We start from the raw sequence: 16365 nt of genomic DNA on the forward strand, positions 1-16365 counted from the left end.
TTTCCCTGTCCTGTCAACCAAGATGGTTGATTCCTTAATGTTACAAGAAAATTCTATTTCCCAACAATGATTTTTCTCAAATAACCTTCCTCCCACCCCCCAGTTTTGCACTAGAAATCACAGAAAATTGTAAATGAATTGCAGGTGCAGATGGGACTAATTGCATCTGTCTGACAGAGCAAATTCTGGCCCTCTGAGCCTTGCAAAGGCTGTGGATTCAAATTGCAGTCTACAAAAGGACAAATGGAAAGCCTTTCTGAAAGTTAGGCATTTACTGAGTATGGCAGAGGTCCCCCTAAAGCTGTGAAACCAATGAGAGGTGATGAGCACTCCTGGAAATTAGGCTGTGAGAATTTATATGCCTTAACTGAGGGAACTCTCACAGAGGGGCCTCTGCAACAAGTAACCCAGCCTCAAACAGAGCAGCCACCCTCTCAATGCACAAATGTTCAATTTAGATGGTTTCCTTTCCACATATATTTTGTATCAAAAAAGTATCTGTACATTCATTTAATTTTTTGCTCTTTTTCTCATAGTATATGTCCATATTGCCCCTGCAGTTCTGTTGGTTTTCTGTGGGTTTTTTTTCATGTTTTTTTCATGTTTTTTTTCATGTGTGTTTCAGTTTTGGGTTTTGTTTGCTTTGTTATTCTCTCATAAAGCACCTTTAGGTGAGCAGTGTGGATGACAAACCATGGCCATCAGCGCCAATAGAATGCAGCAGAGGAGGAAATGGGAGGTGGGAAAAGAATTTGTGGAGGTGGCAGCTGGAGGTCTGGTGGGAACCTGATTATGGTTTGAACTGACTCAGGGATGTAGGAATGGTCTGAAGGAGCCCAGAGAAGAGTAAGGCCACTGAGCAGCGGGTAGGGATTAGCAGAAATGGAATGGCAAAGAACAATTTGTATGCAATTCTTGTCTCTTTGTGGCCAAAATGATTCTCCAGAGGCACCCCAGTGTGGACACAGGGGTAAACTTGAGGATAAGCTGAAAAAGGTGAACAAAAGAGGGTGGGTGGACTCTGTGACAACAGGAGTGTCCTCAGTGTGTGAAGTGTGTGGTCAGCCTGAAGCCTGGCAGGAGAAGCTAGGCATGGAGAGGCAGAGGTAAACAGAGCATTGAAGGTGTTGAAAAGAGGTACCTGTGCATGAGGACCTTGTGGGATGAAGAGGAAGAGTGATGCGGATGAATCAACAGGTGACTGCCAATGGAGCCAAACTGAGATATTACTAAGATGTTTTTCTCTGCATTGGACATACCTAACCTATTTTCTTCATGTTCTGTGGTTCCTCAGCAAGAAAGTGTGTTTCTGTGCATATCCTCTCTTTTGCCATGCTTTGTATTATCATTGCTGAAATACTCCTTGCTCTTGTTTAGCTGATCCTATATTGTCAGTACGTTTGTGTGATCTCCACAGCTGGGAATACTCAGCATAAATCACTGCTATGTAAGTGCTATTTTTTGTGTGTGACACTTCTGGCAGCTGAACAGCGCTCAGTTCTGCACAGGGCGAGAGGGCTGTGGTGTGGATGGAGCAGAAATGCAGAAAGGGAGAAAGAGTGTGAAGGTTCACAGCCTGACCTGCCTTCGTCGGTACTGTGCTGAGCTCTCCTGTAGTCTTTAATGTATCCCCATGCCTGGTGCCAGCTTGCAGCCAAATTACCCATCTTGAGAGTTAGCATCTGACACAGAATTTACGTTTTCTCAGCATCTGGAAAGCATGTTCTATAAGGAAAAATGCAATTTCACTATAAACATGGCCCAGACATCATTTTGAATGGGAATAGAGCACCTTCAAAATGAATTGCATTATGCTGCTCCATTGAAGTGTTAAACTGTTTGATGAGCATTTCAAAGCTGAAGCCCTGACACTGATTGCTAACAGCACACCATACATCATGCACCCTAGCCTGTCAGCATTGCTGGAGGGCTGCAGGGAGTGCCTGCTGCTCTCTCCTGGAGTAGCTCTTCCACCTGAAATGTCTGGATTTAGTGCTTATTGCCTATAGTGCTTAGACTTCAGAATAACTCTGCATTGGAGTGCTCAGTTTTTAATGGCCTCTGACATTCAGACACACATCCTAATGTATTTCTCCCCAAAGTATGAGTTCTCACATCTTTCTGAGAATGGAGCTGGTATTCCCAGGTATTTCCCACACCTGGGAATGTCCAAATTTCCATTTTACTTTGGAAAATACTGGCTCTCAGCCATTAGTCATGCTAAAATGATTAATTAGTATTCCTTTCATCCTAAAAATTTGTGAGAAGATACAGCTAGTTTAGGAGCACCATGACTCTGCTACCTGGTATGAGGGAAGGATTGCTTTCTGCTTGTGTTTTGTCAAAACCAGAATAGCCTACAAGAGCTGACAGGTTTGGGCAGGAGAAGAGCTCAGTGATAAGAAGGAACAACGACAGCCAACCACCTCTTGGCAATCAAGCAAAGAAGCAGTGACATCCATTCTCCTTTCCTGGGGGAGAAGTAAGACTGAATGTCAGCAACTACTTGTATGAACGCAGTGCTTTGTGAGAAAGAAGCAGGACTTCAAAGTGGTGAGACACCAAAGGTGGCTGCTGCTGTGACAGGGAAGCCAGTGCTTGAAAATCCTGCTGCCGCAGGAGAGAAAAATCCTGTTTGCTTCAGAATTGCTCCGCTGCACTGGTCTAGCTCTTCTCCCTTGGAAGCATTTTGATTTTATTGACAGCACAGTGGGACCTAGTGTTAGAATCACTCAGTCTACCTCCACAGCCAGCATTTTTGTAATAGTGTAAGTAACCATTTGTGTAACCACCAAAATCTGGCTGTAAGAATCAGGGCCTCATCTGAGATTATTTCATTTTACTAAGCATAAGCTGTGCCTTTCTAGACAGCAGTACTAATTCCTGCAGAAATCCTGTCCCTCGAAGATGTATTGCCTATGCTCAGACTGTGGGCTGCTTTTTACAGCTGGGTTTGCTCTAAGCATTTATTTTCTCTCATTGCTCAGGTCCTGGCCTGAAGGCTGTCTTTGTCATCCATGCTGTCATTTGGCATGAAGACTTTTTCATCTCAATTCCCTAGTCAGATATTTACCACTATAACTCTGGCCACAGGAAGGCAGAACTAATGTTCCTGCTCGATGTTGCATCAGGGTATCACATAGAAAGCTGGGAGTGAAAGGCTGAAGAGAGGCTCCAGAGACTTTCTAGCTCAAGGCACTGCTCCAAGGAAGGATCAAGTCAGCCCATGCAGCTCCCAAGACATACCACAGTTTAACTGTTCTCAGCAACTGCAATGAAGGGTTTTCTGCACACCCAAAGGCAGCATATCTTGATCCTTTACTACCTTAAGAAAATCTTTTTCCTTAGTATCCAGAAAGGATCTTTGCTGCTAATAAAGCATTTTCCCTGCTCCTCCCCCTTATCCTCATTCCCACTTCCTCAACCACTAGGGTGGAGAATAACCTGGAACTCATCATCCTTTAGAATAACATTTAACATACAGACAGAGTATCAACCTACCCCACTGGCTTTTTGTTTGGTAGATGAACAAAGTGAAGCCATTCAGTGCTCATTTTTCCAGAACTTTTCTCATTTTGAGCTTTCCCCAAAAGTTCAAACTTCAGAGAAGCCTCAAAAGATGAATGAAACATCACTTTTCCTGGTTACTGGGCCCCACCTATTTAAGACTTCTTTTTTTCTTTTCATTTTAGTATTGTTGGAACTAAAAATATAAAAGGGGAAGTCTGGAAATGTGGAACTCTTGCAAATCAAAGTCTGTCTGAATTCATGTGTATTGTTTGACAGGTGAGATTCGAGCAGCTCATCAATCCATGCTCCAGCTCTGTTTCAGACACTGCAAGGAAGTTACTTAAAGCAAGAGGTTTTTTTCTCAACTTGCTTCTTTCTTGCAGCCTCCATCTGCAGGCAATACCATCTGCAGGAGCAATGTCTTCTTCAGGCTTGCTGCTCATTCTCAACTCTCTCCTACGCATTAATTACTAAAGAAAATTTTTTGTTCTTTTCACATGAATACATCCTCATTATGGTATGAAAATTTAAAAGCAAAGAAACACATCCTAGATCTAGTAAAGGCATTATTTTAACTTATTGGATACCATATTTTCTATTCTATGAGATGGTATTTCTTGAACATCCTCATCTCTAATGTAATCCTAAAAGATTTGCCAGTGTGCTGCACTTTCTGCTCACTGAGTGCACTCTGGGAGCTCCATCCCTTCTCACTGATAGCAATAGATTGTCTTATCAGTACTTTTCCCACTACATCTGCTGACTGGCTGGGTGCACCACAGAGTACTTAGAAAATTCTTTGCTGTAGAGAGAAACAATTATAAAGCATTTTTAGAACAGTGCACTGAATGTTTTTCACAGCTGGCAGTTCTGATTTATGACAAGTAATAATTGCCTTGGCTAAAAAAAAAAAAAAAAGGAAAAAAAAGGTTATTTTTAAAGGGAATTTGGTACCCTTGGATTTGAAAGTTGGATCCAAGCAACTGAACAGTGAGGGTGCTGAGAGGAATAGACTGGGTCTACAACAAGGCATTGCTCCTAGCTGGTGGTGCCAAACCTGTAAGAGGTATAGCTATACACTGACCAGGTGAAGACTGAAATAAGTGGCGTTTTGGTTTTTGTCTGTGTGTCTTGGTTTGTTTGTTTATGAGCTTTTTGGGGTGTTTGCGGAAGCTGTGTCTATCCTGTGGGACTGCAAAGCTCCTCTAAGCTCTCTGGCCTCAGTGTTGTCCTGGATGTACTTAGAAAGCATGCAAGGGTGAAACCTGACCTCTGGCCAGATTCCTGATTGCCCCAAACCTTGCTGTAGGAGGTCTGTATTCCTGTGTAGGAGAATGCTACTTCTGAAGCCTCCTCAGCTGGTAAAGGCAGTGTAAGTGGGACAGAGACGTGAAGTGCCCTGTGCCTTGCCAGAATGGGATTCCTCTTACGCAGCCATTGTGCAAGAAAGTTATAGGGCTGTACCCTGAAGACCAGCTCACATCTGGTGGGAAGAACTGCAGTAGAAACTGTGAGCAGAGCTGTCACCTGCTCTAGGACTGCAAATTATGTACAATGGCATTCACTCCTCACAAGTGATGATGCAGCATACACCCAATTAGTAAGCAACTTGGGCCATCTATCTAGAACATTTCTGTCTAGAACGTTATCTAGAGCATGTGCTATACAGTAGTGTATAGATCCCCAGGCTAGAAAGGGTATAGTTATAGAAACTCTTTCTGAAATTGGAAGAACTGGGCAGTGACATGATGCATTACCTTCCAAGTATGTGTTTTCTGAGCCACTCCGCAAATACATGTTGGAATTCAAAAGGCTTGAGCTCCTATGGCTTCATACATATTATTCCTCAGTGCCACTTGTTTCACTTAAAATTTTCCTTAAGAAATTCTAAGACAAAATATTATGGCTTTTGAATTTGAACTCCTCAGAGCAACTGTTTCTCAGTTGGATAGGTTCTGTGAGTACTGTTCAAAATCTAACACATTTTTAGTGTCCTGGCAAATACTTTTATTGAAATATTTCCCAATGAATCACCTAACAAAGCTTACAGCCAGCAACAAGCAAAAAGGGAGATTGCTTTGCAGGATGCAGATAAACTCTCTCCATTTTTTTTCCTGAGCTCACATCACTTTTCCTGTTTTAGTGGGAAGACAAAATTTATCAAGACATGTTGTAAATAGCATTTCCATAACTAGTAAAGGTCTTTTATTGATGCTTGAGACTATTTATTTTCATGCAGAGAATGTTATATAGCCCATTTAAAATGGACAATACACTTTTTATGTTTCTTTGCTGTATGGCAAGCCCAGGTTCCACATAACCTTGGCTGGGAAGAAAGATCTTCCAACTCCTTATAAAGGAAGACAGAAAAGAACTGCCAGGACAGTCCTGCAAATGTAGGATTGCTCAGGGAGTGCCCCTGCTTTGTGGCTGGAAAGCCTGTGTATCTAGGCGTCACCAGTCTGACTTTCTTTCCAGTCTCCACTGTGTCTCTTTCAGAGCATGGGCTTTAACTCAAATCAGCAGGAGGGGACGAAGAAAAGGAAAAGATCAGTGTTTACTGTGACTTGGCTATGGCATCTAGGTTGATAGCGTCTAAGAAGTGGCTGGCATGATGTGAGCACCCAGCGAGGCTTTTGGCTGGTCTTTTCATTTAGACTGTGAATTATTATCTGCACAGATCCTGCATTCTATCATGTTGTATGACATTCTGGGCAGTATTTCAAGGCAAATAAATAAATAGCAAGACTAATAATTCTCTTGCACTTTTCTCTGAGCTGCAGGATTTTGGGAACCCTTAGTTCACATTTCTTCTAGGTCTTCATTTTTGAATATGCCTATAATGAGGAGAATTAAAACAAGCAGTTGGCTCTAGAAAAGAAGGACAGTTAAAGCTTTCCGTTAGGTCTTGCACAGGCAAAGCCCAAAGCACCCTGATCTCTCATCAGTATTAGCAAACCCATAATAGCAAATAGTTTCCTGGAATTTAAGACGATTTGGGCTCTTCAGAAAGAAGTCAGCAGGAGTTTCCACATGCTGTAACTGACATGTTTTATGTGCTTTCTTGGGCTTAGGACTTTCGTCATTGTTTTCTGATGGTACCTTGGAGATTTTCTGCATCTCTGTGTACAATTAACGGCTTCTGAAAAAGCTATTTTATGGATAGTCTATAGGGGCTATTCTTGGAAAAGAAATGAGTAGCATATTTGAGGAAAATGTATTGTTTATCCTTCTCCCTACATGACTATGTGGGGTCACACAGGGACACCTGACTTTGGGTTCCAGTGCTATCAAGACAAGTTTTCATCAGACATCTTGTGCTTAAGTGAAAGCAGAGCTGTGCCTGCTCATACCAACTGAGGATTCAGCCTTTTTAGTGAGCATAAGGATTGACTTCAAATCCCATGCTGCCACAGCAGCAGAGCTGGATCAAACATGGTGAGGAATAATGCTCTATTGCTTTTTTTTTGTCTTAGGCTGCACATGTCTGAGCATTGCAGTTTCAAGCAAAATAAAACCCCTCGACTCCCTTCCTAGAGATGGATTTTCAGAGACAAGAGGATCCCAAAGCAAGCAGAACAGTCTGGTGGAGGAAAGGGAAGATAAATGTAAGGGCTCAAAGGGGCTGAAACATGAACATTTCTTTCTCAAGAGGGAAATTTCTGTTAAAAAGAGGGCATATTATAGTGAAAACTCCTCCATTGTACCAGCATGTGATTCATTATGCCCAGGTGTGCATCGAAACTCCCTAAATGTAGCCAGGCAATGGCTTCTACCATTAGGATGCAAAAGCTTGAGCCTTAAAAGAAGAAGGCTGAGACTGATTTTGGAAGAGCTTCTTTAAGCTGGAAAGGAAAAACTAACACTGAAGGGGTTCTGTGTGTACAAGCACTGGGGTCCATGTGTTTTTGCCGAAAAAGTAGATGGGAGGAAACCCACCGTGGGGAGGTGGAGTAGGGAGAGAACTGCCAGGCAGCAGAGAGGCAGCTTATGCCAAAACAGCCGTGGCTTGAATTAGGCTTTACTGCTGACTGAATCCTGACCTGTGAGTACTGTGCTACTGCAAAAGGAAGATAGCAACCAGCTGCCTTAGGAATCACCTTGCCACAGGAGAGACTTTGAAAAGTTTTAGTTATACTTCAGGAACTAGGTATTATGTGCAGATATTATATGATGACTTTATCAACTGCACTGGTGTTTTCCAGTGTTGCTTAACAAATACGTTTTTGCTACACTGGTTGCTATTTGGGAGTGGAGAAAGTGCCTCACTGAGCATTGTAAAGACTTCAACTTCACAGTTTCTGGAAGGAGACCTGAGCCAGTGATTTGCTTGTAACCTTTATAAACACGACCTTTTGGCAGTCAGTCAGGTCTTGGCAGAAGACTTGCAGTTGCTTATCACAAAAGTCTTTCATGTAAGTATGTCGAACTTAACTACACTTTTCTTTTTATTTTGGCCTTGATTTTGAATTCTTTCTAAGTAAAATTTTTTTAGCCTCTGGCTAGCCAAGGCTCTTGGGTAATTAATTACCAGTTACGTATGGTATCTCATGTAGAATATATACAGTTGGTTTATGTCTGATCTGAATAGCTATCTTTTTTTTTTTCTTGCTGTTTCCTTGCTAGGGCTTGTTTCTGCCACTATATGCTTTTGTGTACGTTTCAGAGCCAATACTAATAATTCATCAAGAATCACAAAAACATAAGTGTGCAAGTGATGATGCAGGCCAATGCTTGGCTCTTGTTTGGCAAAAAGGAGCATTTCCTTGGAGAAACAGTGCTAAGGTTTAACACCCCTTTTTGCCTCATTGTTTCTCCTGCTGCAAGTGGAAGAATGTGTCCATTTCTATGCTAGATATGGTCCTCATTCAGGGCAGTCATGCCTGGTTTTGGGGGAGAATTTGAAATGAGTGGAGGAAGCTTGTAAGTGTCATCTACCTTGTACCTGTCTGCATAATCCACCTCTAGCTGTTCAAAGGCAGAAAGCAGACTGTTGACAAATGTCACCACTCTTTCAGAATGCATTGTAAGATAAAACCTAAGCCATATTTACTCTTGTGTTCTGCTACCCTGGATATAGCTCAGTGCCTAGAATATGTATCTAGAACAATTCTTCTGTTTACAGTTTAAACATGAGCTATAGAGTGCTTACTCCAAGTGCTGGTTTCCTGGGAAAAAGGTTTGCAGTGACCATCTATTATCTCTTCTGCAAAAAAGTAAACGCTTAACCACATGTGAAATTAAGTGATTCTTTTTTAGCAATTTGAGTTTAGTTTTGGTGATAGTGTTGGGTTGTAATTTAATAGGTCATTATTTACTTTGCTTATAATCACAAAGTAATAAATAACTATTGGCAAGATGGATAATAGCTAGGTCTGAAAGGCATGAAAAAGATAAAGCAACAGGCAAAACCACACACTTTATATTCATAGGAAATGGATTCTAGCCAAGAAGTGTGATGTAAACTGATATGAGAGCAGATTTTTATGAGATGTCTCTGATCTGTCGATGGCTAAACATCTACAAGAGCTAGTTGTCTGTCTAGTTTATAAAACATGTTTTGGACATGTTACATAGAAGTATTCCTTTCTAAAGAGTTAATTCTGTATCTAATGGACCCTGACTCATGATCTCATGGACCTAGACTTCCCTCTGAAAGACCGCACTAGCCTTTTGGGCCCAATTAATCAAGTCATTAGTGCTTCACTGTTCACTTGCTGCCCTATTCAACATCTGCTGCAGCTGCTGCAAGTTGCACTGAATTTTGGGCCACAAGTTCCTCATCTCTTCCTTACTTGTGATATCTTATGCAGTTCCGGTCAAACAAGTAGTGGCCTCTTGCATCCTTTTGTATTTTCTCAGCCATTCTTGTTTCCTTCTGTGCAATGTAATAGTCATTGCAACATACCATATTGCATAATTGCATAATTTCTGCCATAAATTCAACTTGTTGGTTTTGATTATCCCTAGACACAATGTGCAGAGCTCCAGGCTTACTTTGTAGTGTGCAAGAAAGCAGATATGAAATTGAGATCCAAATGTGGCAACAAACTTCCTCAGGGTTGGACAGGGAGGATGGCATGGCTGTGGTGCTCATCACCAGCTCTTGAGCTCAGCATTTATTTCTTCTGTGACTCTATTCTTCATTTGGCTGGGGCCAGAAAAAGAAGATGAAGGCAATGTATAGATGCCTTTGACATGGTCCAGTTTTGAAAATGTGGGAATACAGTTGTGCAGCTCTGAGCCTGACATCAAGGTCATGCAGAGGAAGCCAGTGGCTGCTGTTGAAAGTTTTTTGATTAATGAAGAGGATTGACTTGAAGTATCTGTCCTTTTCCTTCTCAGGAAAGTTCAAAGAGAAAATGTCTTTGCATATTTTTTAGGAGGTGAGGCGATGGGGGGGAGGAGTGAGATGACTGCAAAAGTGCCAATGGATGTTTATTCGCTCCTAAATAGAGAGAAACAAAGAGATCTCTTCCCTATTTCTCACCAGCCTCTCCCATTTCCAATACATGAGCTTTATATCTGATAAATTTAAGAACAAAATGTGCTCAGGGAAAAGAGATAAAAACTGTGAAGCAGTTTCCTTTCCTATCAACAAAACTGACAGAAAAATGACAAAATGCTTGTGGGAACGATTAAAGAGAGTGAGTGTTCTCATTCATGTCATGTTGTATATTGCTAATTTATATGAATTTGCTTTCATACCAATCTGGCAAATTTCAAGAAAGAATCTGCCAGGAATCAATGAGAAAAACAGCCCTGTATAATTTTTTTTAATTAATAATAAGTATTTGATGTGTTTTATTTGGGTTTTAATGACATCTGTAATGAGTGATGGATACCAGCAATGGAAACAACCAGTAAAAAGAGACAGGATGCCTCACAGCAGGACTCTGGGGCCTTGGGACCTCTTGCAGGCTCTGCTGTTGGCCTGTTGGGTGACCTTGGTCAATCAGTGTACCCTCCTCTGTGCCTCCATCTGGGCAGTGGAAATACTGATACTTGCCAGCTTTGCAAGCTAGTTAGACTGTGAGGTAGGATTGGCCAGAACCAGGAATTCTGCTGTGTAAGGAACAGCAAGGTCCAGTGTTTCATTTTATCTACAGGAAAATGGAGAGGTGAGACCTCTGAAACTCTCCAACAAGGGAGCAAGGTTCTGTGCAGTGCAAGAGTGGGGGTCTGAATCTTTGCCTTCTGCCCCTCATACATGTGCTCTTGATTGTTGGTTTTCTAGGGGTTCATTCTGTCTTTTTCTCTCTTTTCTCTTTCCTTCTTCCTATCTCTAAAGAAATGATAAGCCTCTAATTTCCTGGTTACTCTGTCCTGTGTGATACAGCAGTTAATAAATGCAAAACATAAATTGGGTATAAACATTCTTTCACTTGCTAGGGCAACACTCTCTTTGCTCATCTTTTGGCCACTCCAGTTTTCGATGTGTCGCTAACTGATGCTTTCATTTTCCACTATTACTCTTTCCTCCATTGCCACTGATCTGCAAATATGAGACACTCACCTTTGACTTTTTCCTTTCAGTTTTACCCCATTATTTGGCAGCATTTCTCTAGATCACCCTAAATATCCTCTGATTTCTTCAATTCTGTTGCTTTTCCCATAGCAAGTAGGGAGTTATTTAAAGTTCCATGAACTCTGCTGGTTCCAGTGACGTGATGTTGAAATTAAAAATTCTCCTCAGTAGCCTGGGGAGTGTGTGTGTGCGCGCATGTGTGTGTGAGATTCTGGCTTGTTCACCTGGCTTTGCAGAGGCATTCAGGTGCCCAAATCCTCTTGATTTCCATGTCTCTGGAGAGTTGGCCTTTATTTAATACTTCAATAGCCTGTAGATGTGCTGATTTAATTATCATTCAGCACAGTTATATAGATTTAGTTTTTTCAGTCTTTCCTTGTAAAGCATCACTTAGAGCTCCTTAATCACTCTGTTACTGATTTTATCTCCTTTGCATGCCAACCTGAATTTTTTGGCAAGGTTATTGCTTTCTAGGTTTTTAGCCTGAGTGTCAGGAACATGGCATGGCCAAGAATAGACCAGGAAATATGGTTCTTGCTAATCTGTTTCTACAGAGAGAAAATGAAATTCAATGAGAAGAAACATGTGCTCTCTAGCAGAACTTGGTGTGATGAGAAAAGGAGAAGAAAGTAAAATGTCTGTGAGGGGTAACAATGGGGAAGCTAACAAGAACGTGATATGGGAACTCAAGAGGAACACCACACAGGCGGTATATCATTCCAGCAAATATGCTATTTTCCTGTCTGAATCCATTGATTTGATCTGAGAAATGTGTTGTGTCTAATCTGTGCCATCCTCTTTCTCAGAGAACCTTTGACAATGCACCTCATCTCATGAATCAAATTGCATTTTCATACTCAGAGGCTGGTGCTTCAGGCTGCTGAGGCATTTACAATTTGCAGGAAGGCTAAAGCACTGCATGGTAGAGGACAATTCCTTGCACGATCAATATGTATTTCCAAAGGGAAGATTTGACTTCATGGCCAGCCAGACTCAGTCTCACAATATAAATGATATGCTGTTGGGGGTCCTTGTTCAGGGGGGCCCACTGACCCATATTTTTCTCTCTTGACACCCCTGCGTCATCTCTTAGATAACCTAAGAAGGGCTGGCAAGGGCCCAGACAGCCTGGGAGGGCTGTGAGCACTGGCACAGTGAAGCAGGGTGACCACTTTCCTCAACAGAAAGTTTCCCCTTTCCAAGGGACTTAAACCTGAAAGAACTGCTTTGTCAAATGATGGAACTGCTCCATCTCCCTAAACCACTTATGGTGTGAAATTTTATTTATTTCTTTCCATTCTGTGGATTCCTTTTACAGCAGGGTATGTCTGTTATGATTATCTCATACTCTGGTGTTGGAAGGAACGTCAGCTCAGCTTTTTCATTAGAGGCAGAGGAGATATTAACCCAGCCTGTGTATGGGAAAGGGGTGGAGAGGTAATCTTGGTCTTGGAGAGCAAATGACTTAATTTACTGGAGCTGCTTTGAAGTCTGTCTGTTTGGGCTGACTCTTCTCTGACTTGGCTTAACACAGGAGTTATCAGCCAGAGGAATTACTGTTTAGTGTAAGGGAAAGGAGATTAAGGGGCAGGGTCTGTGAATTGTACCCATCTGGTTTTGGAAGAAAAGTGATGTAAAGAGAACACAAACAATTGGTGCATATGCTGTGTTTTTTATCTTCAGAAGCCTGTGGTAGGTGTGCCAGTGTGCTGTTGTTCAGCAATTAGCAGTAAAGGCAGACAGCAATTAACCACATGTCTTCTGTGACTGGTAATGCAGGTTATTTGTATTTAACCTTCATGATTCATGAACCACTTTCTTTCAAGGAACTAGAGAAAGAGGGAAATCTTATAGCCCAATGTCACCGTGTGAAAAATGGTCAGGTTTTAGTTGTCAGTAATGAAAAAAATTGTATCTATAAATAAACATAAATGTATAAACTTTTCCCATTGTTAGCAAATGAGATATAATTTCTCATATATTCATGCATGCATACATATCTATGACAATAGATTTCTACTTCTGGGAATTTCAGGCTTTGTTTATTTTTAGGATCTCAGATCAGGTATGTACTGAAGCCAGTGGAAGAATTCCCATCACTATCAATGGCTGTTGCATTTGGACTGCTAGTAAAACCACCGCTGTAAGAGCCATAGGCTTTGAAAGTTGTTGTTTTTTTGTCCCATATGTTTTTTAAGGTATTAGACTTACTTGAGGAAATTAGCCTGTATAGGATTCAGTATTCAAAGGAATGCTATGGGACACCCAGATTGATGCAACTAAGCCTGTTCTGATGCCACATCCTTTTCAAGGATGTTTGAATTGGCAGACAGTCCTCAGGAAGAATTGTCATTGGAATAGGTACAGAGCTCAGTTCTTTTCTGTATTTTATATCTTATATTTTTATTATTTTTTTATTACTATATTTTATTTATTTTGTTTTATTTTATTTTAATTTTATTTTATTTTAACTATCCCAGCTGTGGGTTATTCTCTGTTAAAGAAGAAACAACTACTGCACAAAGTTGACATACACTGTAAGGTAACTTTTTCTTTTCCCCTGAGTTCTCTCACAGAACTTGTTTTTGGCAGAATGAGGTTTAGCAACCAGTTTGTCTCTTTATAGGTAAACAGGTACATTTTGGATAGTTTTGACCATTGCATAAATTTGGGCTTAACTGTAATGAACCTGCTCCAAAATGTGTATGGGAATATTGATTTTTGTGAATTAATAAGATATTGTTTTCAGTTTTTTATGGATTAATACTTAGCTACAAGCTGTTCAGCATTTGGATAGAGAATATCCTAGTAGTAAACTGCAATTTTGTTTTTAAAACAGATGGAGCAATTGGATTGGTGGACAGATTGTTTTAAAGGGTAGCAAGGGATAAGCAGAAAGTGCCTTTATTGGTTTTTCTGTCAATACAAGTCATAAGTATTTCCAGTTAAAATCCAAGGAGAGCGAGTCTTCTTTTTTGAAAATAGAGTTTTGGGGGCTGTTATTTTTGTCTGTGCCTAAAAATGTAGTTTTAGGGAAAACAAAGTAAGTATTTTGGAAGGAAAACAATTAACTTTTAAAATAAAAAGAAGTCATTAAAATTGTGTTCCCATTTATGACAATGTACCACTTGGCTTTGAATCAAAAGCTTATTTAACACTTAAAGCAAACACAAAATCTGCTTTCCTCCTACTATCCTTATTTCCATTGGGAACTCTAAAATTTTCCAATAGGAACTTTTGCAAAGGTGAATTTTCTCAGGAGAATTTTCTTTCAAAATATGTACCTAGTAACCGAGTCATGGAGCATTTCAGATGTTCCACAGTGAGGTGAAAAGAGGTCATGATACTGTAGAAGGAGCTCAAGGACAAGAGAAGTGATTTGTGCTGAAGACTGTCAGACTTGTTGGACCATTTGGACCATTAGCAGTGGGCTAAGCATGTTGCAAAGGTTGACTGGCACAAACAAGAATGCACTCTGCAATTTGTGACCACCCTGGGAAGTTCACTCTGCTGCGTTTGTGTGTGTTACCTTTGAGCTACCACACTCTGGACCAGACAAAGAGCAATGACGTTGGTTGGTGCCTGTGGGAAGAGTATTTCGAGTTGTACTGGTCCAAAAAGGTTTGCACTACAGCATATTGGAGGAAACAGCAAACTCTATGTGTTTTGCCATCCTTTATTTGACTTTAATTATTCAGCTATGCTAATGCCAGTTCTGTTTTCAAATGTAATGCTAGGTAACTGCACTGGTTTCAGAGGAGTTAATCCTTAGTTGTTCAGCAGAGAGCAACATTGAGGCCATAATTTCTGCTACTAAGCAGTCACAAACACAACAGATAAATAACTGTTGGCATAGCTTCAAGAAATGTGTTTGATCAGTTATTGTTCTTGTGCCATGAAAAGACCTGTTACAGAGCATTCCTGTAGGGAACACGTTGCACTTGAAATGTAAATCAAATTCAATATTGTTAGACCTGTTAGTACAGTCTTTGGTGCTGCTTAATAAACAGACAGCACATGGAGCCTTGACGTATTGCTGTTTGGGCATTAATAAAGTACTTGGTCTGCATTTTAACTGGAAGGCAATAGGGAGAGATGTGCAGGAGTGAACTAACACTTGGTCTGTATGTACTTCAGAGAAGATGTGAAAAACTTGAGTGTCCTTCGATTGGAAACAATCGTTGCTGGATCTCAAGAATAAGAGTGTGAAGGTGAATATGTCTCTTCCTGAACCTCAAAACACACTGTGCATCGTTATCAAAGCATATTGTTTTGCAGGTCTGGAGGAAGCATAGCTAAGCACAGCTCATCAGACAGAGCGTGCAGCTGAGCTCTGAGGAGGGATTTGCTTTACAGTCACAGGATTGCCTGTGAGAAGCTTCTTGATCAGAACAGAAATATCTAATCAGGTCTGTCTCCTGTAACTGTCATGTAGAGTAAACAAGTCTTCAGACTGGATTTGTGTGATCAATGGGCAGGAAAGACCACTTTGTCCACCTTAGTGAAGCTGACTTACAAAACGAGGGTTTGATGACAGCACGGTGTTCTGGCAGGACCAACTCTTTCCTGTCTGGCAACTTGAGCTGTTCTGGAACCATACACTGATCATTTTTAAATTTTAGCCACAATTTATACTTTCTTGTAAGTCAATAAAAAAACCAGCTGCTGAGTTCAGAAAGAATAAGATTCTTCTTACAGCAAAATCAAAGGAGAAATTTGCACTGATTGTACCCTAGTAGATACACAGAAAAATTTGGGTACCTAAAGGTATGTTTTGGAATTTATTCAAGTGCATCAGCGAATTAGAAACCTCTACATAGTTTTTCAAAGGCCAAGGCTGCAGAGGGGAGTGTGGTGCAGGGACATGACCCAAACAGAAATGGATTCAGGGCGTGAGCAAAGCCTCTGCAGCCAGGTCTGGCATCCCGAGGCCACTGTTAAATAGATCATCCAGACCTGACAGTTCATAGTTTCAAGCATTTGCAAAGCATGAGCAACACAGCAGGTCTTGCTGAGTCTAGTGGCACTGTAAATCTAGTAAATAAATAATTGCAGAGAAGATGGGAGCCATATATGAATTTCGTCTTACAGAGTTTTGGCATAGTGACTTGGCAGAGTCTGCTGAAGGATTTGAGTTATCTTGATGGGTAATGAAACTATTTTCTAGTTTTCTCTCTCTGTTTATTAGAACTGGTCTTTTTGTAAAAGAGGGACTGTAGGCAGCTGGCCACAGTCTGGATGTCTCCCCACGAGTCTGGGAGAGAGGATGATGAGATGAAGAGTGCAGCTTTTGAAACCTCCCTGAACATGAAGAGCTGTAGGATCCA

General features: G+C 41.0%; 1 long non-coding RNA gene across 1 annotated transcript; it reads left to right on the forward strand.

The window, feature by feature from the left end:
• The first annotated feature begins 773 nt into the window (after positions 1–773).
• Positions 774–16340, forward strand: LOC130604472 (uncharacterized). Its single transcript, XR_008973462.1, has 3 exons — positions 774–1197; positions 2352–2768; positions 16227–16340. It is a non-coding gene; the product is annotated as an uncharacterized LOC130604472 (long non-coding RNA).
• Positions 16341–16365: the final 25 nt, after the last annotated feature.

Source organism: Pezoporus wallicus, unplaced genomic scaffold (genome assembly GCF_028554395.1).
Source record: "Pezoporus wallicus isolate ANWC-B61680 ecotype Strahan unplaced genomic scaffold, APGP_CSIRO_Pwel_v1 contig_13942, whole genome shotgun sequence".
In the NCBI taxonomy this organism is placed as follows: domain Eukaryota; kingdom Metazoa; phylum Chordata; class Aves; order Psittaciformes; family Psittacidae; genus Pezoporus; species Pezoporus wallicus.